The 25440-nt window shown below is 59.6% G+C and overlaps 2 protein-coding genes across 26 annotated transcripts in view; one reads left to right on the top strand and one right to left on the bottom strand.

Moving 5' to 3' along the window:
• LOC135174548 (uncharacterized) overlaps window positions 1-25440 on the top strand; it is a 130337-nt gene that overhangs the window by 38455 nt on the left and 66442 nt on the right. For 7 of the 15 annotated variants that reach the window (XR_010301974.1, XR_010301976.1, XR_010301975.1 and 4 more), the window contains one exon: window positions 3583-3823. The exons of 3 other annotated variants lie outside the window; for them this stretch is intronic. The gene's annotated coding sequence lies outside the window, so the exon portion shown is untranslated. Of the gene's footprint in view, window positions 1-3582; window positions 3824-4229; window positions 4416-6519; window positions 7672-8642; window positions 8724-9064; window positions 9212-9997; window positions 10175-25440 lie in introns of those variants that run through there. 5 more of the 15 variants (XM_064141862.1, XM_064141861.1, XM_064141863.1 and 2 more) reach the window with 5 other exon arrangements.
• The window catches only part of LOC135174547 (uncharacterized), a 199455-nt gene that overhangs the window by 152665 nt on the left and 21350 nt on the right, over window positions 1-25440 (bottom strand). The window lies entirely within an intron of this gene.

Genomic DNA, 25440 nt, shown 5'->3' with positions numbered 1-25440 from the left:
TCGCGCGCTCTCCCCCCCCACCCCCTCCTCGTCGCGCGCTCTCCCCCCCCACCCCCTCCTCGTCGCTCTCTCCCCCCCACCCCCTCCTCGTCGCTCTCTCCCCCCCACCCCCTCCTCGTCGCTCTCTCCCCCCCACCCCCTCCTCGTCGCTCTCTCCCCCCCCACCCCCTCCTCGTCGCTCTCTCCCCCCCCACCCCCTCCTCGTCGCTCTCTCCCCCCCCACCCCCTCCTCGTCGCTCTCTCCCCCCCCACCCCCTCCTCGTCGCTCTCTCCCCCCCACCCCCTCCTCGTCGCTCTCCCCCCCCCCACCCCCTCCTCGTCGCTCTCTCCCCCCCCACCCCCTCCTCGTCGCTCTCTCCCCCCCACCCCCTCCTCGTCGCTCTCTCCCCCCCCACCCCCTCCTCGTCGCTCTCTCCCCCCCCACCCCCTCCTCGTCGCTCTCTCCCCCCCCCCCCCCTCCTCGTCGCTCTCTCCCCCCCACCCCCTCCTCGTCGCTCTCTCCCCCCCCACCCCCTCCTCGTCGCTCTCTCCCCCCCCCCCCCCTCCTCGTCGCTCTCTCCCCCCCCACCCCCTCCTCGTCGCTCTCTCCCCCCCCACCCCCTCCTCGTCGCTCTCTCCCCCCCCACCCCCTCCTCGTCGCTCTCTCCCCCCCACCCCCTCCTCGTCGCTCTCTCCCCCCCCACCCCCTCCTCGTCGCTCTCTCCCCCCCCACCCCCTCCTCGTCGCTCTCTCCCCCCCCACCCCCTCCTCGTCGCTCTCTCCCCCCCCACCCCCTCCTCGTCGCTCTCTCCCCCCCCACCCCCTCCTCGTCGCTCTCTCCCCCCCCACCCCCTCCTCGTCGCTCTCTCCCCCCCCACCCCCTCCTCGTCGCTCTCTCCCCCCCCACCCCCTCCTCGTCGCTCTCTCCCCCCCCACCCCCTCCTCGTCGCTCTCTCCCCCCCCACCCCCTCCTCGTCGCTCTCTCCCCCCCCACCCCCTCCTCGTCGCTCTCTCCCCCCCCACCCCCTCCTCGTCGCTCTCTCCCCCCCCACCCCCTCCTCGTCGCTCTCTCCCCCCCCACCCCCTCCTCGTCGCTCTCTCCCCCCCCACCCCCTCCTCGTCGCTCTCTCCCCCCCCACCCCCTCCTCGTCGCTCTCTCCCCCCCCCCCCCCTCCTCGTCGCTCTCTCCCCCCCCACCCCCTCCTCGTCGCTCTCTCCCCCCCCACCCCCTCCTCGTCGCTCTCTCCCCCCCCCACCCCCTCCTCGTCGCTCTCTCCCCCCCCCCCCCCTCCTCGTCGCTCTCTCCCCCCCCCACCCCCTCCTCGTCGCTCTCTCCCCCCCCCACCCCCTCCTCGTCGCTCTCTCCCCCCCCACCCCCTCCTCGTCGCTCTCTCCCCCCCCACCCCCTCCTCGTCGCTCTCTCCCCCCCCCACCCCCGCCTCGTCGCTCTCTCCCCCCCCACCCCCTCCTCGTCGCTCTCTCCCCCCCCCACCCCCTCCTCGTCGCTCTCTCCCCCCCCCACCCCCTCCTCGTCGCTCACTCCCCCCCCACCCCCTCCTCGTCGCTCTCTCCCCCCCCACCCCCTCCTCGTCGCTCTCTCCCCCCCCCACCCCCTCCTCGTCGCTCTCTCCCCCCCCACCCCCTCCTCGTCGCTCTCTCCCCCACACAATAACGAGAGCCACACCAGAGGCCAGAGCTGTACTGTCTCAGCAAAGGGCAAAGGAAGCAACGAGATGCTGTAGGGACTCTGACTCTTGCTGCCAGGCTGCAACAAGAGGAAGGCAGATTCTGGCCCCCAACAGGTGAAAACAAGAGAGGAGCAAGGCAGGAAGCACAAAAGCAAACCTCTCTCATGAAGGAAACAGCACAACTTCAAGCACAGCTTTAAGCACAGCATACCAAGGAGGAACAGAAATCCCAAGCAGAGCAGAGGGGAGGAGTGGCTTAGAGAAAAGCAAAAGCACCCCACAAAGCACACAGCCAAAACACCACCCCACAAAGGACACAGCCAACCTACCCCCACAAAGGGGAGCAGCCAAAGGCTTCTGTCTCTCCTGGGGCAACTTAAAAAGGGGAGGTCAATTGAAGTCTCCTCCCACCCCAGCTGTGGCCACTTTGCCCTCCCTGCTCAGTGCCCTTTATAAGCAGAGCAGGAGGAGCCCAGCCCCAAGCTGGGCCCATTGTGGGCCAAGGGATCCTCCGCCTGGCATCCCAGGTGGGTGTGCACGGGTGAGCACCGGGTGCGTGGTGGAGGGTTTCAAAGGCCGGGGGGTCTGGCTGGCCCCCCAGCTAGCTAGGGCCACCTTAGGGCTGGGCTACTGACCCTCTGCAACATCCACCTTAGCTCACGGGTGCTAAGTCTGTGTTGTTACTGAGGCTGAGGTTTCTCTAGGAGGTTGGAGCAGAAGCTGGTAACGTAGAGTGGAGAGGAGGAGGAGGAAAGCAGCAGAGACTGCCCGGGGGAAGGCAGAGAGTGGGGGCAGGACAGCAGGGGCTGCCCAGGGAAAGGTGGAGGGCAGCAGCAGGAGGGCAGGGAAGAGGTACAGAGCTTTCAGGTGCTGAGCTTCAACAGAAAGACCTCATGGAAAAGAAAAGAGACTAACTTGTTTAGTAAAAGTACTCTCTGGAATTTCCCAAATCACTTATTTATTGAAGGGAGTCATTTGTTGGTCATTGTCATCACGAGAGAGGACCTTTTGGTTTGCATTAGGGTGGTTTGGGCTTGCCTGTAACTCCAGGCCCCTCAGAAATTGATGGGGGGGGAAAATCCCCAACCCATGGATGTTCTCTTGGTTGTCTTTACTAAATAAAAAAAGAGCAAGTGCAACTGAAAGAGCTTTGCAGGTAACAACTCTGTAACACTGTTTGGAGAGTTTTGAATTGGTCATTACCAGCGAGATCAAGGTAGTGCCCCTTGGCCTTGCTGCATGTGGTGAACTGCTCCTAACACAGCCCAGCTGAACACAGAGTCAGGTGAAATGAAGGCTGAAGAGATAGGAAAAGTCTTTCTCAGCCTCATAGCTAAAGACAGTTTAGTTTCCCCAAGAAGTCCCATTCTACCTGTTGTGCATTGGTTTGATGCCAAAGCCAAACAACTGCCCCAGACCTTTCTATTTTCTCAGCTTTGGTGTAAATGAATATGAATTGAGGTTGGATGTGGCCCTGAGCAGCCTGTTGCAGTGGGAGGTATCCCTGCCTAGAGCAGAGGGTTGGGACTGGATGATCCTTGAGGTCCCTTCCAACCCAAACCATTCAATGAAGTCTTTTATCAGTCTTTTATAGGATTAGTGACAGTGGGGAATGTTTGCTTGCTATGGGATGAGGGAGCTGTTTCCTAAATGGAATGTTCATTAGTTCTTTAGCACCTGAAAATGTTGGCAGGCTACTTGATAAACCTCCTGGAACACAGGGGCCTGTTGAATTGTTTTCCCAGTGCCTGAACAACTTACAGTGCTGTAATGGGTTAACCTCCTGTTTCCCTCCAACACAGAAGTGAGGCAAAAGTAACACAGCCAAGGAAAAACCCTCTGGGTTGAGATCAAGAGGTAAATACAAAATGAGATCCTGCAGTGCACAATTACCTTAGCCTGTTTCTGTTTGCAGAAAGCAGACGTCGGCCACCTGCCACCCATCCCCTCCTGACCCCAACCCCAGAAACCCAAAGCAGCACTTGGCACAGGAGGTCTCTCGTGTTGCAGTCTCACCTTCAAGCCCTGGAATACTTTGCTTCAGCCAGCAGCATGGGGTTGGATACCAACAGCAGAGACGACTTAACCTGTGATTAAGTGAACTTCAAGTTTTCTGACTCCACAGTAGAACTTGATAAAGAAAGATGTGAATGGAAGCAGGCTCTGACTGCTCTGTGTAACTGATGAGAAGCTTTCTGAAGGAGGTGAATTTGTTTTACAGCCCTTCCCTCAGCTGGTTACAGATCTTCAAGGTAGCTGCTGGTGCAATGTCTGTTGGAGACTGTTAGCCACTCTGAAGGAGGGAGTTAGTGGAGCATCATAGGAACATGTAGAGAGATTGGTCAGGAAAAGGCATTTGTGTTACCCTTTTTAGTCATTTGAGTCACTTTTATTGTAATCCCATGCCTGAGAGCAGGACTCCTTTGTGTCCAGGGTTAAAATCTTCAAGGAGAAACAGTGCCAAGGCTCTGAATTGATTTGGACTTGGTGCTGCTAGTTACAGTGTAGGACAGTTAAGGCAGTCCTATGTTTTGTGATTTGTCTGTTTTCCTTCCGTTCTAGTTTTGGCTCGGGCTAGTGTGAAGTGTCTCTGGATCGAGGTCCTTGTGGTCCCTTCTGACCCTGACTGATTCTAGGATTCCAGCAAGCAGCTTTTGCCTTAAAAACCCCTGAGGTCACTGCAGCACCTCTCTATGGAATAAAAGAAAGGGATTTTGCTGCACTGCTGAGAACTGTTTCCAGCTCTGAGCCTTTGTTTTTGTGGTTGTTTTTGGTTCGTGTTTATAAACAGCAGTAGCTAAGCAATCCTCTCTGAGCTATGGACCAGAATCTGCTGCATCCTGTGCAAGAAGCAGATCCCAGTGTGATCTGGTGCAGCTGTAGCACTTCCTAACTGCTAGGTTTGGGAGGAGGGCATGTGTCTCAGTCGTTTCTGAGCTGTGGTAGCAATCAGGTGTCTGCTTAAGTCTTGACCCTCTGCCACGTGCTGCCACGTTCACCAGATCTTTCTCCCGGCTTCAGGGAGAGAAGGAGTGTCCAGCTCCCAGAGTGGGTGTCAGAAGCGATGTGAAGTGAAAGGGGTTTGCTGAGGTCATGTAGAAAGTTGTGTGAGGGAATCTGGCAGTTTGGTTTTTGATTTCTTCAGTCTCTAAAGTTTTTCTTGGAGCAGCTTCACTGCAATCCTTTTAAATGCACAGAGTATCAGCACAGGCCCTTTTAGACAGTCCTCCAGCTTTGCTGCAGGTCCCTTTCAGATACTGCCGTGTAGCTCGAAGCTCTGCCTTCTCTTCTGCAGCCTCCACAGCCCCAGTTCTTTCAGTCCTGCTTCCCAGGAGAGGTGCTGCAGTCCTCTGCTCCTCTTTGTGGCCCTCATCTGGCAGAAGAGCTGTGTTTTTCCTCTAGCTCCTGCAGAACGGCCTTAATTCTGGTGTCAGCAGCTCCCCCTGTGTCTCCTCTGCTGTCTCTAAATCCCTCAAGAGTAGATCAAGGAAGTGCTGAGTAGCCCCAGCTGGAGTTGAGAGCTGTCCCTATAAACTGAGTGTGTAGGAGTGGCAGAGCGTGGGCTGTGCCTTGCGTGCGGTGTGCTGTTGGCAAAGGCAATAGGCAGAGCGGCGCTGGGCTGAAGGCGCTGCCCCCGGCCGGGCGCAGAGGCGCTCTCGGTTGTGTGTGCTGCCCTCCTGTGTTTGCTCGTGGGTACTGCAGTTGTGTAGTGGCTGCGGTGTGGCGCCGGTGCTGAGTGCTGCCACCGTGTGTTTGCTGGTCCACACTGCATTTCCTCAGCCGCGGCGGTCCCCCCTTTTCCTGCCTCGTCTCTAAAGGCCGTGCACGATTGAAGTGGCTGAAAGCTGAGGGGAGGGGAGGAGAGGAGAGGAGGGGAAGGTGAGAGGTGGGAGGGAGAGCTGAGAACTGGTTTGGATTTGTAAGTATTGGAGTGAGGAGTTAAAGGCGGCAGGCAGGGGGGGCGGGCCGGCGCTCGGGCCGGCGCTCGGGCCGGCGCTCGGGCCGGCGCTCGGGCCGGCGCTCGGGCCGGCGCTCGGGCCGGCGCTCGGGCCGGCGCTCGGGCCGGCGCTCGGGCCGGCGCTCGGGCCGGCGCTCGGGGTGACAGATTTGGAGCTTCCTTTGGAGGAGGAGTTCAGGAGGTGGCTGCTGATTGGTGGATTGTGGTGGGCGTGGTTTGCCGCTTGTTCTGCCTCCCTCATTTGCATACATTTCAATATCAGGCTCTGCCTTTGAGTACCTTGGACATGTGTTTGGGGTTGGGGAGGGGTTACCGGGAGGGTCAGCAGCTGATTTGTGGATCCTGTGGGGGCTGTGGGCATGGTCACCCCTGTGCCCCGCCCCCTTCATTTGCATAAATGAAGGCAGGGTCCACCTGGCGGAGTTTGGTGCTTTATTGGGAGGGGAAACTGGTTAGGATCGGGAGGGTCAGCAGCTGATTGGTGCGTCCTCTGGCGTGGGTGGGGCCTGCCCCTGCCCTGCCCCGCCCCTCCGAAGCGCTCAATGGTCTCCAGCACAGCCCCAGCAGCTCCAGGAAGGAGGAGACCTCCCCCCGCAGGCCTCCAGCCCCCCGGGAGACCCAGAGCCTGCGGGGGGAGGGCTCAGGAACCCCCAGACCCTCCCAGGGACCCCCAGACCCTCCTAGGGACCTCCCAGGGACCCCCATATTTGCCCACTGTCCTCCCAGAGACCCCCACTCACCTCCTTGTATGCCCCCACTAATCCCCCAGCCCCTCCCCATCCCCGCCCAGCGCTCTCCAGTGCCCACTCAGGCCCTCAGCTTGTCCCCGCAGCACTGCAGCCTGGCCTGGGGGCGCTGCTGAGGCCCTCACCGAATCGCCACCGCTCGCCGCAGCCTGTCAGTGGCCATCTGCAAGCTGGCACTGCCCTCACCGAGTGGGCACTGATCTCACCAAGATGGCATTGAACGCGACGGGTTGGAGGGGACCTTATCAATATGGCGCCGAGCGCGACTGACTGGAAGAGACCTCACCAATATGGCGCTCAGCGCGACGGGTTGGTGTGACTTCACCAATATGCGCCGAGAGCGACGGTCTGGATGTGACCTCACTAACATGGCGACAGGAGCGACAGGCTGTATGTGACCTTACCAAGATGGCGCCGAGCGCGACGGTCTCGCTGTGACCTCATCAATGCCGTGCCGCGGGCTGCCGCTGCCGGCAGCAATCTGGCACTGGCCGCGGCAGGCTGGCAGTGCCCTCACTGAGTCGCCAGCAGTCGCCGCAGGCTTGCAATGGCCCTCTGCAAGCTGGCACTAGACTCACCGAGTTGTAGTGACCTCACCAAGAAGGCGCCGAGAGCGACGGACTTGCTGTGACCTCATCAATACAGCGCCGAGCGCGTCGAGTTGGTCAGACCTTACCAAGATGGCGCCGAGTGCGACGAGTTGGCAGTGACCTCATCAATACGGCGCCGAAACGCTGCAAGCCGGCGGTGACCTCACCAATATGGCGCTGAACGCCGCGGTCCTGGCACTGCCCGCAGCAAGCTGGCAATGCCCTGACCGAGTCGCCACCGCTCGCCGCAAGCTGGCAGTGACCCTCTGCAAGCTGGCGCCGCCCTCCATGAGCTGGCACTGCCCCCTCCTAGGCTGGCAGTGCCCTCATCACGACGGCGCCGCCGGCAGCGCAGGCTCGGCAGTAACCTCACCAAGATGGCACCGAGCGCGACGGGTTGGACGTGACCTCACCAATATGGCGCCGAGCGCCACAGGTTGGACGTGTCCTCACCAAAATGGTGCCGAGCGCGACGTGCTGGTGTTGACCTCATCAATAAGCGCCGAAACGCCGCAAGCCGTTGGTGACCTCACCAAGATGGCGCCGACGTCCCGCCTGCGACGCTGACCGCACCAAGGTGGCTCCGGGGGTGGTTCCCGCCGCCCCTCCCCTCTCGCATGCGCAGAGCGCTCAGGCCAGGCCGCAGGGAGGGGCGCAGGGGACAGAGCCACTCTGAAGGCTGCCCGGGGGGCATCTGGGCCCCGGAGGTGGTGAGTGGGGGTCGGAGGGGGGGGGAGAGGTCTGTGTGGGGTGGGGGTCGCCGCTGGGGGGGGGGTCGGGGGGCAGTGGGGGGCAGTGGGGGGGAGGGCCTGGAGCGTCCCCAGCAGCCTGGAGGGAACAGGGAGGGGAGGAGGGGGAGGGGCACGGACACATACCCGGGGGGGGGGGTCCGGGAGGCTGTGGGGGAGGTCCTGAGGGGTCAAAGTTGGGGGCGAGGCCGCGGGGCCTGGGCCTGGGCCCTTTGCTGAGGCCTGCTGGGAGGGGTGGGCGGAGAGGCCTGGGAGGGGTTTGGGGGTCCCTGGGGGGGACAACCTGGGGAGGGATTTGGGGGTCTCTGAGGGGGACCTGGGGAGGGATTTGGGGGTCTCTGGGGGGGATCTTCGAGGGGGATCTGGGGAGGGATTTGGGGGTGTCTGGGGGGGCTCTTTGGGGGGGACCTGGGGAGGGGTTTGGGGGTCTCTGGGGGGGGTCTTCGATGGGGACCTGGGGAGGGATTTGGGGGTCTTTGAGGGGGACCTGAGGAGGGATTTGGGGGTCATTGGGGGGGACCTGGGGAGGGGTTTGGGGGTCTGTGGGGGGGTTCTTCGAGGGGGACCTGGGAAGGGATTTGGGGGTCTCTGGGGGGGGGTCCCTGGGGGGGACCAGGGGAGGGATTTGGGGGTCTCTGGGGGGGGGGGGTTTGGAGGGGAGCCTGGGGAGGGGTTTGGGGGTTTCTGGGGGGGGGTCTTCGAGGGGGACCTGGGGAGGGATTTGGGGGTCTCTGGTGGGGGTCTTTGGGGGGGACCTGAGGAGGGATTTGGGGGTCTCTGGGGGGGGTTCTTTGGGGGGGACCTGAGGAGGGGTTTGGGGGTCTCTGGGGGAGGTCTTCGAGGGGGACCTGGGGAGCGATTTGGGGGTTTCTGTGGGGGGTCCTGTCATGGAGAGTAGCAAAAGCTCTCTAAGCTTTTGCTATATTGTGTAGTTTCTAGTGCCTCACATTCAAGCCAGAAGCATCGAAAAACCAAAACAATCTTTCAGTCCCATGGGAAGATTTCTCCCTAGGGTAAGTGAAAGGTAAACACTGGCCATGTTTCCTTTTCACTTGGCCTTGCTTTCCAGACAACAGGGTATTGTTTTGGTTAAGTAGAAACGACTATCTTAGGCCTGCCCAGCACCTGCAGGTGGGCTGGCCTGAGGAGTGGTCTTTATATTGTTTAAGTAATGTTATCCAATTGTGTAAGTTGATTACTGTTTTTTTACCAATGTATGTGAACAACGTAAAAGTGGTCTGAACTGTGGGCTAGTCCTATTTTGGAACATTATAAAAATGGTGGACAGGCCAGGATCGAGGCTCTCCCTTGCGCTCTTGCCCTTGCCTTGCCTTGCCCTTCTGGGTTTTTCCAGCCTTTCTGGTTTTTTCCCGGACTTCTAACAACAACAAACTGCTCGCCGATATAGCCTCGCCTCGGGCGGACCCCGAGTCGCAGAGGCTAAAGCCTGCATGCCTGGACCCTCATCGGGAGAAAGGGACTCCCTACCAAGCTACAGACTGTGAGTAGCTGACGAACTGTTAACTCAAACCTCAGAGACTCAAAAGAACTCTCTTTAAACATCGTAGACTCTTTAATTTGCCATTTTCGGAAATGTTACTTTGATCTCAATCAAAAGAATTCACAGTGGTGGTGTAGTTTCGGGAAGAGGGAATTCGCATTCTTTGCAATAAATCACTGATAAAATAGTCAACGCCTCGCGTGTTTCCCCCATAACTCTGCCGCGAAACTGCGTTCCACGACAGGTCCTTGGGAGGAGTATGGGGGTCCCTGGAGGACTCTTTGGGGGGGGCCTGGGGGGGTCTTTGGGGGTCTCGGGGGGCGGGGGGGTCCTTGGGGGAGGGTCTTGGGGAGGGATTTAGGGGTCCCTGGGGGGGGTCTTTGGGGGTGTCCTTGGGTTGGATTTGGGGGTCCTTGGGTGGCTTTGGAGGGGTCTTGGGGAGGAGTTTGGGGGTTCCTGGGGGGGACAACCTGGGGAAGGATTTGGGAGGCCTTGTGGGGGGGCCCCTGGGAGAGATTTGGGAGGGGTTCTGGGGGTTTCTAGAAGGGTCTGGGGCTGTGCTAGAGGCTTCTGGGCTCATCTGCAGTGAGCCTGGGGGCCCTCGAAAGGGTCTGGGGACAGGTAAAATGGGCCTGGGGTGATGCAGCAGGGTTCAGGGGCATCAGAAGGGGCATTGTGGGCATCTAAGTTGGCCTGGGGTCCTCTGGAGGTTGCCTCCCTCTTTCTGTCTCTGTTGTTTGTTCCTGGGTGAGGGTTCTCTGCTGTGTTTGTTCTCTCTTTTTGCAGGGAGCTGAACTGCTTTGCCCCAGCCCAGCTGCAGATCTGCACTCAGCCTCAGCCCCAAGCCCTGGCAGGGTGGGATGCTTTGGTACCAGGCCGTGGAGCTGTTTGAAATGCAATTGCTGCTTGCAGCTGGTTCAGAAATGGATTTCCTGTGGCTGTGGGGGCAGAAATGTCTCTGTGGTGAGTTGCTGCCAAGTGCCAGCCTTGCTTAAAGCCTTCTCTTAGGCCTTTCAGTGTGCTGATGGTTGCAGAGGAGAAGCTCAGGGTGTGAGGGAGTGAAAACTGAAGGGGGTGTTCAGGTGTGGGGAGAGGCCTCTGCCCTGGAGAGGCTGCTGGGCAGTGCTGCTGCAGCTAAGGTCTCCCTCGGGGAGCTGTTCCCCTCAGGGGCACTCTGGGGGCACTGTGCAGGAGGTGGCAGCCAGAAGGCAGAGCTGCCTGGGCCTTGTTGCTGTGCTGGCCAAAGCAGGTCACTTGTGCAGCTGTGCCACTTGCTGCTCAGGGCTGTGCTTGGGCAGAGAGGCAGCTGTGCCAGCAGCCTGTGCCACAGTGCAGTTGGTGCTGGTGCAGTGGAGCCTTTGCTGCTTGGGTCTGGGCTGATGGCAGTGGAGCCCCAGAGGCAGCGGTGCCAGGGCAGCTGAGCAGGGGCTGGGCTAGGGGCCGAGGCTGTGCTGCCTGCAGAGGCTTTTGTGTGCCTGTGTCGGGGTGGATTTAACATCCTTTTACTGCTGGGATGTGCTCCTGCTGCTGCCTTTCTGCTGCCCGGCTGGCAGGGGTCCAGAGGGACTGGGAGACACCAGGAGGGATTGGGAGGAGACTGGGAGGGCATTGGGATGGAGTGGGAAGGGATGCATGAGGGCCTGGGAGGGAATGTGAGTGACTGGGAGGGGAATGGGTAGGGCTGAAGGGGGTTGGGAGGAAATGGAAGAGGACTGGAAGGGACTGGGACTGAGAGAGACTGGGATGGACTGGGGAGGGGCTGGGAGGGGAATGGGATGGAGGAGGAAAGGACAGGAATGGGAATGAAGGCAATGGGGAAGGAACTAGGAGAGGACAGGGCCAGACTGGGAGGGATTGGGATGGATTCAGTGGAAGTGGGAGAGACTGGGATTGGGAGGAGACTGGGAGGGCATTGGGATTGAGTGGGAGGAGTGGGATGGACTGGGAAGGGCCTGTGAGGGGATTTGGAGGGACTGATGGGAACTGGGAGTGGAATGGGAGGGACTGGGAAGGGACTTGGGGAGGCTGAGAGAGACTGAGGCAGACTGGGAGGTGTTTGGGAGGCAGTGAGAGGGATTCAGTGGAAGTGAGAGTGACTGGGAGGGATTGGGAGGAGAGGGAGGGGTCTGGGAAGGCATCAGGGATGGCCTGAAGGGATCGGGATGGGGAAGGCCTGGGAGGTAGTGGGAGGGGACTGGGAAGGGGCTGGGAGGGGAATTGGAGGGACTGGGAGAGAGTGATAGGGGATTGGGAGTTACTGAGGGGACTGGAAGGAGACTGGGATATACTGGGAGATAGTGGAATGGAGAGGGAGGGATTGTGAGGGGCTGGGTGGGACTGGAAGGGGACTGGGAAGGACTGAGAGAGACTGGGCTGGACTGAGAGGGGACTGGACTGGCAATGGGAGGGCGTGGGAAGGCATCTGGAAGGGATCAGAAGGAATTGGAAGAGACTGAGAAGGAATTTGGCATGGGAGGGTATTGGGAAAGGCTCTGGGGGGATTGCAAGAGACTGGGATGGACTGGGAAGGAGTGGGATGGGCTGGAATGGGAGTGAGAGGTGTGAGGGAGGGGAATGGGACTGGGAGGTCCTGGGATGGGACAGGAAGGGGAATGGGAGGGACTGATGGGAACAGGGAGAGGAATGGGATGGACTTGGAGGGACTGGGAAAGGACTTGGAGAGGCTGAGACTGAGCCAGACTGGGAGGGGTTTGGGAGGCACTGAGAAGTACTGGGAGGGAGTGGGAAGCCTGCAGAGGGACTGGGAGAGACTGGGAGGGGATTTGGAGGGAGTGGGAGGGGAATTGGAGGGACTGGGAGAGAGTGATAGGGGATTGGGAGTTCCTGGAGGGGACTGGAAGGGGAATGGGATATACTGGGAGGTAGAGGAATGGACTGGGAGGGAGCTGGGTGGGACTGATGGGGACTGGGAGGAAATGGGAGGGGACTGGGATGGACTGGAAGGGATTGGGAGAGAGTGGGAGGGGATGTGGAATGAATTTGGAGAGACTGGGAGGGACTGGAAGGGATTGGGAGAGAGTGGGAGGGGATGTGGAATGAATGTGGAGAGATTGGGAGGGACTGGAAGGGATTGGGAGAGAGTGGGAGGAATTCAGAGAGACTGGGAGGGACTGGGGTGGAGTGGGAAGGAATAAATGAGTGACTGGGAGGGATTGGGAGAGACTGGGAGGGGATTGCGAGGGACTACTTGGAACTGGAAGAGGAATGGGATGGTCTGGGAGGGACTTGGAGAGACTGAGCCAGACTGGGAGGGGTTTGGGAGACGCTGAGAAGGACTAGGAGGGGACCAGGCTAGACTGGGGGTGTATTCAGAGGAACTGGGAGAGATTGGGAGGAGACTGGGAGGGAGTGGGATGGAGTGGGAAGGGATTGATGAGGGACTGGGAGTGATTGTGAGTGACTGGGAGAGCCATGGAGGGGAACAGGAGGGGCAGATGGGGAGTGGGATGGGATTGGGAGGGACTGGCGAGGAGTGGGAGGAGACTGCGAGGTAGTGGGAGGGAAGTGGGAAAGGATGAGGGACTGGGAGGGACTGGGAGGCAGTGGGAGGAGACTGGGAAGGGACTGGGAGGGGATTTGGAGGGACTGGGAGAGAGTCATAGGGGATTGGGAGCTGATGGAGGAGACTGGAAGGGGACTGGGATATACTGGGAGCCAGTAGGATAGACTGGGAAGGATTGGGAGAGGACTGGGTGGGAGTGATAGAGACCTGGGAGGGACTGGGAAGGGACTGGGAGAGGCTGGGAGGGGACTGGGATGGACCTGGCAAGAACTGGATTGGGACCGGGAGAGGACTGTGAGAGAACTGGGATGGGCCTGGAAGGGACTGGGAAGGACTGGGAGTGTGAAAGTACTGGGAAAGGAGTGGAATGGGATTGTGAGGGACTGGGAGGGAGTGGGTGGGATTCAGAGGAACTGGGAGAGAGTTGGATGGACTGGGAAGGGATCTGGGAGAGACTCGAGGGGACTGGGATGGACTGGGAAGGGGACTGAGGTGGCATGGAGGGGTATGGGACTGGGAGGTACTGCGAAGGGACTGAGAGGGCAATGGGATGGACTGGGAGGAACTGAGGTGGAACTGGGAAGGGGGGGGAAGGCCAGAGAGAGAATGGGAGGGGAATGGGTTGGACCTGGTTAAAGACTGGATTGGGACTGGGAGAGGACTGGGAGGGTATTAGGAGAGGCCTGGAAGGGTCTGAGAAGGACTGGGATGTACTGGGAAAGGCCTGGAATGGGATTGTGAGACTGGGATGGAACTGGGGGGGGATTGGGAGGGAGTGAGTGGGATTCAGAGGAACTGGGAGAGTCTGGGATGGACTTAGAGTGGGCTGGGCTGGGAAGGGATCTGGGAAGGAGTGAGGGGACTGGGAGGAATTGGGAAGAGGACAGAGAGCTGTCAGGGAGGGGAATGGGACTGGGAGGTACTGGGATGGGACAGGGAGGGGAATGGGAGGGACTGATGGGAAGTGGGAGAGGAATGAGATGGCCTGGGAGGGGATCTGGAATGGATTGTGAGAGAGTGGGAGGGGACTGGGAAGGGATTGGGATAGCCTGGGAGCTAGGGGGATGGACTGGGAAGGATTGGGAAGGGGCTGGGTGGGAATGATAGAGGATTGGAAGGAAATGGGAGAGGACTGGAATGGGACTGGGAAGGGACCGGGATGGACCTGGTAAGGACTGGATTTGGACTGGGAGGTACTGGGAGAGGACTGTGAGGGAACTGGGATAGGCCTGGAAGGGACTGAGAAGGACTGGGCCAGGAAGAGGATTGAGGGGAATGGGAAGGGGTTTGGAATGGATTGGGACTGGGAGGGGACTAGGCCAGAGTGGGAGGGGAAAGGTAGTGGGAGGGTGTGCAAGGTAGTTGGAGGGCACTGGAAGGGACTAGGAGGGGATTGGGATGGACTGGGAAGGGACTGGTGAGGATTGGATTGGGACTGGGAGAAGCCTGGAAGGTACTGAGAAGAAGTGGGAGGGGACTGGGATGTACTGGGAAAGGAGTGGGATGGGATTGAAAGAGACTGGGGTGGGACTGGGAGGGGGTTGTAGGGAGTGGGTGGGATTCAGAGGAACTGGGAAGGACCGGGAGGAGACTGGGAGTGGGGTGGACTGGGAATAGACCTGGGAAGGAGAGGGTGGAACTGGGAGGGGACTGTGAGGGATTGGATGGGACTGGGAAGGGGCCTGTGAGGTGGCAGGGAGGGAAGTGGGACTGGGAGGTACTGGGATGGGATAGGGAGATTGTAAGGGCCTCATGGGAACTTGTGGAGAAATGGGAGGGAATGGGAAAGGACTGGAAGGGGACTGGGATATACTGGGAGACTGTGGGATGGACTGGGAAGGATTGGGGGAGGGCTGGGTGGGACTGGGATGACCTGATGACGACTGGACTGAGAGTGGGAGGGACTAGGAGATGCCTGTGAGGGAACTGGGAAAGATCTGGAAGGGACTGAAAAGGACAGGGAGGGGAGTGGGATGCCCTAGGAAAGGAGTGGAATTGGATTGTGAGAGACTGGGCTGGGACTGGGAGGGGGCTGAGAGAGAGTGGGTGGGACTGGGAACAACTGAGCTGAACTGGGAGGGGACTGGGAAGGGGCCTGAGAGGTGCCAGGGAGGGGAATGGGACTGGGAGGTAGTGGGATGGGGCAGGGAGGGGAATGGGAGAGACTGATGGGAAGTTAGAAAGGAATGGGCTGGGCTTGGAGGGAGTGGGAGGGGATTGGGAGGGAATAATGTGATGGGGTCTGGAATGGATTATGAGTGACTGGGAGGGCACTGAGCGAGAGTGGGAGGGGATTGGAAGGGATTGGGATGTACTGGGAGCTAGTGGGATGGACTGGGAAGGATTGGGTGAGGCTGGGTGGGACTGGGAGTGGATTGAGAGGAACTGGGAGAGGTTGGGAGGGACTGGAGTTGGACTGAGACTGGGAGGGGACTGAGGTGGACCTGCTAAGGAACTGGATTAGGACTGGGAGGAAAATGGGAGAGGAGTGGAAGGGACAGAGAAGGACTGGGAGGGGAGTGGGATGTACTGGGAAATGTCTGGAATGGGATTATGAGAGACTGGGAAGGAGACTGAGAGGTGGCAGTGAGGAGAATGGGTCTGGGAGGGACAGGGATGGTAATGGGAGGAAGTGGTGGGAACTGGGGGAGGAATGGGATGCACTGGGCTGGAGTAGGAGGGCATTGGGAGGGAATGGGAAGGGATCTGGAATGGATTGTGAGTGACTGGAGGGGACTGGGCCAGAGTGGGAGTGGACAGGGAAGATACTGGGAGGGGAATGGGAAGGCAGTGTGAGGGCGTGAAAGGTAGTTGGGGTGGCCTGGAAGGCCCTGGGAGAGTATTGAGAGGGAGTGTGAGGGGACTGGAAGGAGACTGGGATATACTGGGAGCTAGTTGGATGGAGTGGGAAGGATTGGGTGGGGCTGTGTGGGACTGATAGGGGATTGGGAGGAGATTGGAAAGGACTGGGAGGGGAGTGGGATGTGTTGGGAAAGGACTGGAATGGGATTGTGAGAGACTGGTAGGGGATTGGGAGGGAATGGATGGGATTCAGAGCAGCTGGGCAGGAATGGGAGGGCATTGGAATGGACTGGGAGGGAGTGGGATGGACTGGGAAGGGATCTGGGAGTGAGTGGAACTGTGAGGGGATTGGGAAGGTAGTTGGAGGGGGCTGGAAGGGACTTGGAGGGAATTGAGAGGGAGTGGGAGGTGACTGGTAGGGGACTGGGATATAGTGGGAGCTGGTGGGAGGAACTGGGAATGATTGGGAGGGGGCTGGGTGGGAGTGATAGAGGACTGGGAGGGACTGGAATGGGACTGGGAAGGGACGTGGGGGGACTGAGAGAGACTGGGAGGGGACTGGGATGGACCTGGTAAGGACTGGATGAGGACTGTGAGGGGACTGGGAGAGGCCAGGAAGGGACTGAGAAGGACTGGGAGGGATTGAGAGGAACTGGGAAGGACTTAGAGGAGACTGGGAGGGCATTGGGATGGAGTGGGAAGGGGCCTGAGAGGTGTCAGGGAGGAGAGTGGCCTGGGAGGGCATTGGGAGGGAATGGGACGGGATCTGGAATGGATTGTGAGTGACTGGGAGGGGACTGGGCCAGAGTGGGAGGGGACTGGGAAGGTAGTGGGAGGGTGTGAAAGGTATTTGGGGTGGCCTGGAAGGCATTGTGAGGGACTGGGAGGGGACTGGGATGTACTGGGAGCTAGTGGGATGGACTGGGAAGGATTGGAAGGGGGCTGGGTGAGACTGGGAGGGGATTGGGAGGGAAGGGAAAGGGATGGGAAGGGGAGTGGGAAGGGGCTGGTAAGGACTGGATTTGGATTGGGAGAGGTCTGGAAAGGTCTGAGGAGGACTGGAAGGAGACCAGGAGGGATTGGGTAGGACTGGGGTGGGATTGTGAGGGACTGGCAAGGCGTGGGAGGAGACTTGGAGGGACTGAGAGGTAGTGGGAGGGAAGTGGGAAAGGATGAGGGATGGAGTGGAGGGATTGGGAGGGACTGGGATGGCCTGGGAGGGGATGTGGAGGGCCTGGGAGAGAGGGATAGGGGCTCGGGAGTTAGTAGAGGGGACTGGGATATAGTGGGATGGAGTGGGAGAGATTTGGAATGGATCTGGAATGGGTTGTGAGTGGAATGGCAATAGAAAGGGACTAGGAGGGAGTGGGAGGGGACTGGGAGAGGACTGAAAAGGACTGGGAGGGCAGTGGGATGTACTGGGAAAGGAGTGTAATGGGATAGTGAGGGACTGGGAAGGGATTGGGAGTGAGTGGGTGGGATTCAGAGGAATGGGGAGGGAGTGGGATGGAGTAGGATGGGCTGGGAAGGGATCTGGGAAGGACTGAGCTGAACTGGGAGAGGACTGGGAAGGTGCCTGAGAGGTGTCAGGGAGGGGAATTGAATGTGACTGTGTGGGGATTGGGAGAGACTGGGATAGACTGGGAGGGATTGGGAGGGCATTGGGACAGACTGGGAGGGAATGGGATGGAGTGGGAAGGGATCAGAGATTGACTGGAGGGATTGGGAGGGACTGGGATGACCTGGGAGGGGATGTGGAGGGAGAGAGGGATAGGGGCTTGGGAGTTAGTGGAGAGCACTTGGATATACTGGAAGATAATGGAATGGAGTGGGAGAGGATTGGGAGGGAATGGAGAGGGATCTGGAATGGATTGTGAGTGACTGGGAGAGGACTGGAATGGCACTAGGGACTGGGAGAGACTGCGAGGGGACTGGATTGGGGCTGGGAGGGAAATGGGAGGGGACTGGAAGGGACTGGGAGGGGAGTGGGATGTACTGGGAAAGGAGTGGAATGGGATTGTGAGAGACTGGGAGGGGATTGGGAGGGAATGGGAAGGGATCTGGAATGGATTGTGAGTGACTGGGAGGGGATTGGGTCAGAGTGGGAGAGGACTGGGGACTGGGAGGTGACTGTAAGGGGACTGGGATATACTGGGAGCTAGTGGGATGGACTGGGAAGGATTGGGTGAGGCTGGGTGGGACTGGGAGTGGATTGAGAGGAAATGGGAGAGGACTGGGACTGGGATGGACCTGGTAAGGACTGGATTAGGACTCGGAGGGCAGTGGGAGAGGACTGGAAGGGACAGAGAAGGCCTGGGAGGGGAGTGGGATGTACTGGGAAAGGAGTGGAATTGGATTATGAGAAACTGGGATGGGACTGGGAGGGGAATGAGAGAGAGTGGTTGGGACTGGGAAGGAGACTGAGAGGTGGCAATGAGGAGAATGGGACAGGGAGGGTAATGGGAGGGACTGTTGGGAACTGGGAGAGGAATGGGATGCACTGGGCTGGAGTAGGAGGGCATTGGGAGGAAATGGGAAGGGATCTGGAATGGATTGTGAGTGACTGGAGGGGACTGGGCCAGAGTGGGAGCAGACTGGGAGGGTAATGGGAAGGTAGTTGGAGGGACCTGGAAGGGCCTTGGAGGGGACTGAGAGGGAGGTGACTGGAAGGAGACTGGGATATTCTGGGAGCTAGTGGGATGGACTGGGAAGGACTGGGAGGGAGCTGGGTGGGAGTGATAGAGGACTGGGAGGAAATGGGAGGGGACTGGAGTTGGACTGGGAAGGGACTGGGAGGGAATGAGAGAGACTGGGAGGGGACTGAGATGGACCTGGTAAGGACTGGATTGGGACTGGGAGAAGACTGTGAGAGAACTGGGAGAGGCCAGGGAGGGATTGGGAAGGACTGAGAGGGAAGTGGTAGGGATTGAGAGGAACTGGGAAGGACTTGGAGGAGACTGGGAGGGCACTGGGAAGGAGTGGGAGTGGGATGGAGTGGGAAGGGGACTGGGAAGGAGTGAGTGGGACTGGGAGGGATTGGGTGAGACTGGGAAGGGGCCTGGGAGGTGTGAGGGAGGGGAATGGGCCTGGGAGGTCTTGGGATGGGACAGGGAGGGGAATGGGAGGGACTGATGGAAGTGGGATGGGATTGGGAGGGACTGGCGAGGCGTGGGAGGAGACTGGGAGGGACTGAGAGGTAGTGGGAGGGAAGTGGGAAAGGATGAGGGATGGAGTGGAGGGATTGGGAGGGACTGGGATGGCTTGGGAGGGGATGTGGAGGGCCTGGGAGAGAGGGATAGGGGCTCGGGAGTTAGTGGAGGGGGCTGGGATATAGTGGGATGGAGTGGGAGAGATTTGGAATGGATCTGGAATGGTTGTGAGTGAGTGGAATGGCAATAGAAAGGGATGAGGAGGGAGTGGGAGGGGACTGGGATGGAGCTGGAAAGGACTGAAAAGGACTGGGAGGGCAGTGGGATGTAGTGGGAAAGGAGTGTAATGGGCTAGTGAGGGACTGGGAGGAAATGGGAGGGGACTGGAGTTGGGCTGGGAAGGGACCGGGAGGGACTGAGAGAGACTGGGAGGGGACTGGGATGGACCTGTAAGGACTGGATTGGGACTGGGAGAGGAGTGCGAGGGAACTGGGAGAGGCCTGGAAGGGGCTGGGGAGGACTGGGAGTGGGAAGGAGTGGGATGGACTGGGAAGGGATCTATGAATGACTGAAGTGACTGGGAAGGATTGGGTGAGGCTGGGAAGGTGCCTGAGAGGTGGCAGGGAGGGGAATGGGACTGGGAGGTCCTAGAATGGGACTGGGAAGAGAATGGGAGGGATTGATGGAAGTGAGATGGGATTGGGAGAGAATGGGAAGGGATCTGGAATGGTTTGTGAGTGACTGGGAGGGGACTGGGAGGCAATCGGAGAGGAGTGGGAGTGAGATGTACTGGGAAGGGAGTGGAATGAGGTTGTGAGAGACAGGGATGGGACTGGGAGGGGTTTGGGAGGGAGTGGGTGGGATTCAGAGGAACTGTGGGAGACTGGGAAGGACTGGGAGGGCATTGGGATGGAGTGGCAGGGAGTGGGATGGACTGGGAAGGATTAAGCGGAACTGGGGGGGGGACTGGGAGGGATTGGGTGGGACTGGGCAGGGGCCCGAGAGGTGTCAGGGAGGGGAATGGGCCTGGGAGGTGCTGGGATGGGACAGGGAGGGGAATGGGATTGACTGAGATGGAGTGGGAGGGGACTTGGAGGGAATGGGAAGGGATCTGGAATGGGTTGTGGGTGACTGGGAGGGGACTTAGAAGGGACTGGGAAGGGAATGAGAAGGAACTGGGAGGGTCTAAAAGGTAGTTGGAAGGGACTGGGAGGGACAGAGAGAGACTGAAAGGAGACTGGGATAGACCTGGTAAGGGCTGGATTGGGACTGGGTTGTACTGGGAAAGGACTGGAATGAGAGGGCTTGGAAGGGGCCTGGATGGGAACTGAAAGTGCTCCTAGGAAGAATTGGGACAGACTGGGAGGGATTGGGAGGTGGTCTGGGAGAGACTGGAGCAGGATTGGGCAGGGACTGGGATGGGATTAGAGAGAGGCTGGGAGAGGTCTGGGAGGAAACTGGAAGGCACTGCAGAGGAATTGGGAGGGACTGGGAAGGATTCGGAGAGGTCTGGGAGGGACTGGGAGGGGGCTTGATGGGACTGGGAATCTTACCTGGAGGCACTGCGAGCTGCTCTGGGGGCGCTGGGAGCCTCCTCTGTGCCCCTGCCGCCGTTTGGTCTCCCTCCCCCCTCCCTCCCTCCCGGCGCTGACAGAGCAGGAGGGCCAGAGCCACGCTCTGATTGGCCAGCGGGGCTCGGGCAGCAGCGCTCCCATTGGCTGCGCTGGGCCAGCCCCCCAGTTTGGGAACAGTGCATCCCAGTTCGGGACCAGCCCCCCCAGTTTGGGAACAGTGCGTCCCAGTTCGGGACCTGCCCCCCCAGTTTGGGAACAGTGCGTCCCAGTTCGGGACCAGCCCCCCCAGTTTGGGAACAGTGCATCCCAGTTCGGGACCTGCCCCCCCAGTTTGGGAACAGTGCGTCCCAGTTCGGGACCAGCCCCCCCAGTTTGGGAACAGAGTGTCCCAGTTCGGGACCAGTCCCCCCAGTTTAGGAACAGTGCATCCCAGTTTGGGACCAGTCCCCCCAGTTTGGGACCAGCCCCTCCCAGTTTGGGACCAGCCCCTCCCAGTTTGGGACCAGCGCGTCCCAGTTTGGGACCAGCCCCTCCCAGTTTGGGACCAGCGCGTCCCAGTTTGGGACCAGCGCGTCCCAGTTTGGGACCAGCGCGTCCCAGTTTGGGACCAGTCCGTCCCAGTTTTGTTCCAGTGTGCCCCAGTTTGGGACCAGACCCCCCCAGTCTGCGACCACTCCCCTGCAGTTTGGGTTGAGTGTGTCCCAGTTTGGGCCCAGTTTGCCCCAGTTGGGGTCCAGTTCCCTCCCAGTCCCTTCCATTCCCCTCCCACTTCTGTTCCAGTCCCTCCCACTCCCCATCCAGTTCTTCCCAGTCCCCTCCAGTCCCTCCCAGTCTTTGCCGGTTCCCTCCCACACCCTCCCAGTTTCCTCGCAGTTCCTGCCCAGTCCCATCCCAGTGCTTCCCAATTCCATCCAGTACCTCCAACACACCTTCATGTCCCCTCCCAGTCTGTCCCAGTCCCTACCACTTCGGTTCCAGTCCCCAGCCCTCCCCTCCCAGTCCCTCCAAATCCCTTTCCAGTACCTCCCAGTTCCCTCCCAACTCGCTCCCAGTCCCTAACAGTTCTCTCCTACTCCCTCCCAATGCCTCCCACTTCCTTCCCAGTCCCCCGCCCAGTCCCCTCCCGTTTCCATCCCACAACTTCCCAGGCCCTCCAAATTCTATCCCAGTCCTTCTCATTTCCCTCCCAGCCCCTCCCAGGGAGCCTGACTGGGAGGGACTGGGATGGAACTGGGTGTGACGGGCAGGGATGGGGCACAGGGTGCAGACTGTGAGGGAGTGTCAGGGACTGGGAGGGAACTGGTAGTCACTGGGAGGGAACTGGTTGTGACTGTGTGGGGATAGGGAGAGACTGGGATAGACTGGGAGGGATTGGGAGGAGACTGGGAGGGCATTGGGACGGACTGGGAGGGAATGGGATGGAGTGGGAAGGGATCAGGGATGGAGTGGAGGGACTGGGAGGGACTGGGATGGCCTGGGATATGTGGAGGGAGAGAGGGATAGGGGCTTGGGAGTTAGTGGAGGGGACTGGGATATACTGGGAGATAGTGGAATGGAGTGGGAGTGGATTGGGAGGGAGTGGAGAGGGATCTGAAATGGATTGTGAGTGACTGGGAGAGGACTGGAATGGCACTAGGGACTGGGAGAGACTGAGAGAGGACTTGGATGGACCTGGAAAGGACTGGAAGGGACTGGGAGGGAAATGGGAGAGGATTGGAAGGGACTGAAAAGGACTGGGTGTGGAGTGGGATGTACTGGGAAAGGAGTGGAATGGGATTGTGAGAGAGTGGGATGGGACTGGGAGGGAATGGGTGGGATTCAGAGACACGAGGAAGGAGTGGGATGAGTGGGAGGGAGTGAGATGGACTGGGAAGGGATCTGGGAAGGACTGAGCTGAACTGGGAGAGGTCTGGGAAGGAGCCTGAGAGGTGTCAGGGAGGTGCTGGGATGGGACAGGGAGGAGAATGGGAGGGACTGCTGGGAAGTGGGAGAGGAATGACATGGAATGGGAGGGAGTGGCAGGGGATTGGGAGGGAAGGGAAAGGGATCTGGAATGAATTGTGAGTGACTGGGAGGGGACAGGGAGGGGATTAGGAGGGAGTGGGAGGTGACTGGAAGGGGTCTGGGATATTCTGGGAGCTAGTGGGATGGACTGGGAAGGATTGGGATGAGGCTGGATGGGAGTGATAGAGGACTGGGAGGGGACTGGAATGGGACTGGGAAGGGACTGAGAGAGACTGGGAGGGAACTGAGATGGACCTGGTAAGGACTGGACTGGGACTGGGAGAGGACTGTGAGGGAACTGGGAGAGGCCAGGAAGGGACTGGGAGGGGAGTGGGAGGGATTGAGAGGAACTGGGAAGGCCTTGGAGGAGGCTGGGAGGGCATTGGGATGGAGTGGGAGTGGGATGGAGTGGGAATGGGCCTGAGAGGTGTCAGGGAGGAGAGTGGTGTGGGAGGGCATTGGGAGGGAATGGGAAGGGATCTGGAATGGATTGTGAGTGACTGGGAGGGGACTGGGCCAGAGTGGGAGGGTGTGAAAGGTATTTGGGGTGGCCTGGAAGGCATTGTGAGGGACTGGGAGGGGACTGGGATATACTGGGAGCTAGTGGGATGGACTGGGAAGGATTGGAAGGGGGCTGGGTGAGACTGGGAGGGGATTGGGAGGAAATGGGAGCAGACTGGGAGGGACAGAGAGAGACTGGGAGGGGATTGGGAGGGAAGGGGAAGGGATGGGAAGGGGAGTGGGAAGGGGCTGGTAAGGACTGGATTTGGATTGGGAGAGGCCTGGAAAGGACTGAGGAAGACTGGAAGGAGATCAGGAGGGATTGGGTAGGACTGGAATGGGATTGTGAGAGACTGGGAAGGGATTGGGAGTGAGTGGGTGGGATTCAGAGGAACGGGGAGGGAGTGGGAGGGAGTAGGATGGGCTGGGAAGGATTGCGCTGAACTGGGAGAGGACTGGGAAGGGGCATGAGAGGTGTCAAGGGAGGGAAATTGGACTAGGAGGTGCTGGGATGGGCCAGGGAGGAGATTTGGAAAGGATTGTGAGTGACTGGGAGGGGACTGTGCAGGTGGTGGGAGGGTGTGAAAAGTGGTTGGAGTGGCATTGGAGGGGACTGGGATATACTGGGAGCCAGTGGGATGGGCTGGGAAGGATTGGGAGGGGGCTGGGTGGGACTGATAGAGGCCTGGGAGGAAATGGGAGAGGACTGTGAGGGACTGGAGTTGGACTGGGAAAGGACTCATCCCAGTCCCCTCCCAGTCCTCAGTCCCTGCCAGTCCTGTCCCATTCCTTCCCAGTCCTCTCCCAGACCGTCCCAGTCCCAATCCAGTCCTTCCCAGTCCATCCCAGTGTCTCCCAGTATGCCCCAGTCCCCTTCCAGACTAGGGTGATTGTGAGTGAGTGAGAGAGGCAGGGAGGGGAATGGGAGGGAGAGCTGGGAAGTGGGATGGGATTGGGAGGGACTGGTGAGGAGTGGGAGGAAACTGAGAGGGAAGAGGGAAAGGATGAGGGATGGAGTGGAGGGATTGTGAGGGACTGGGATGGCCTGGGAGGGGATGTGGAGGGCCTGGGAGAGAGGGATAGGGGCATGGGAGTTAGTGGAGGGGACTGGGATATACTGGGAGATAGTGGAACAGAGTGGGAGTGGATTGGGAGGGAATGGAGAGGGATCTGGAATGGATTGTGACTGGGAGAGGACTGGAATGGCACTAGGGACTGGGAGAGACTGGGATGGAGCTGGAAAGGACTGGATTGGGACTGGGAGAGGATTGGGAGGGAAATGGGAGAGGATTGGAAGGGACTGAAAAGAACTGGGTGCGGAGTGGTATGTACTGGGAAAGGAGTGGAATGGGATTGTGAGAGAGTGGGATGGGACTGGGAGGGGTTTGGGAGGGAGTGGGTGGGATTCAGAGACACGGGGAAGGAGTGGGAGTGAGATGGACTGGGAAGGGATCTGGGAAGGACTGAGCTAAACTGGGAGAGGACTGGGAAGGAGCCTGAGAGGTGTCAGGGAGGGGAATGGGCCTGGGAGGTGCTGGGATGGGACAGGGAGGGGACTGGGAGGGACTGCTGGGAAGTGGGAGAGGAATGAGATGGAATGGGAGGGAGTGGAAGGGGCTTGGGAGGGAAGGGAAAGGGATCTGGAATGAATTGTGAGTGACTGGGAGGGGACAGGGAGGGGATTAGGAGGGAGTGGGAGGTGACTGGAAGGGGACTGGGATATTCTGGGAGCTAGTGGGATGGACTGGGAAGGATTGGGATGGGGCTGGGTGGGAGTGATAGAGGACTGGGATGGGACTGGGAAGGGACTGGGCGGGACTGAGAGAGACTGGGAGGGGACTGAGATGGACCTGGTAAGGACTGGACTGGGACTGGGAGAGGACTGTGAGGGAACTGGGAGAGGCCAGGAAGGGACTGGGAGGGGAGTGGGAGGGATTGAGAGGAACTGGGAAGGCCTTGGAGGAGGCTAGGAGAGCATTGGGATGGAGTGGGACGGAGTGGGAAGGGGCCTGAGAGGTGTCAGGGAGGAGAGTGGCCTGGGAGGGCATTGGGAGGGAATGGGAAGGGATCTGGAATGGATTGTGAGTGACTGGGAGGGGACTGGGAAGGTAGTGGGAGGGTGTGAAAGGTAGTTGGGATGGCCTGGAAGGCATTGGGAGGGACTGGGAAGGGACTGGGATGCACTGGGAGCCAGTGGGATGGACTGGGAAGGATTGGAAGGGAGCTGGGTGAGACTGGGAGGGGATTGGGAGGGAAGGGGAAGGGATGGGAAGTGGAGTGGGAAGGGGCTGGTAAGGACTGGATTTGGATTGGGAGAGGCCTGGAAAGGACTGAGGAGGACTGGAAGGAGACCAGGAGGGATTAGGTAGGACTGGAATGGGATTGTGAGAGACTGGGAGGGGATTGGGAGGGAGTGGGATGGATTGGGAAGGGATCTGGGAAGGAGTGAGTGGGACTGGGAGGGATTGGGTGAGACTGGGAAGGGGCCTGAGAGGTCTTGGGATGGGACAGGGAGGGGAATGGGAGGGACTGGTGGAAGTGGGATGGGATTGGGGGGACTGGTGAGGCGTGGGAGGAGACTTGGAGGGACTGAGAGGTAGTAGGAGGGAAGTGGGAAAGGATGAGGGATGGAGTGGAGGGATTGGGAAGGACTGGGATGGCCTGGGAGGGGATGTG

The sequence above is a fragment of the Pogoniulus pusillus genome, unplaced genomic scaffold (assembly GCF_015220805.1).
Source record: "Pogoniulus pusillus isolate bPogPus1 unplaced genomic scaffold, bPogPus1.pri scaffold_77_arrow_ctg1, whole genome shotgun sequence".
Classification (NCBI taxonomy): Eukaryota; Metazoa; Chordata; class Aves; order Piciformes; family Lybiidae; genus Pogoniulus; species Pogoniulus pusillus.
Note: the sequence above shows the minus strand (reverse complement) of the source record. Positions and strands in the feature narration are given on the sequence as shown.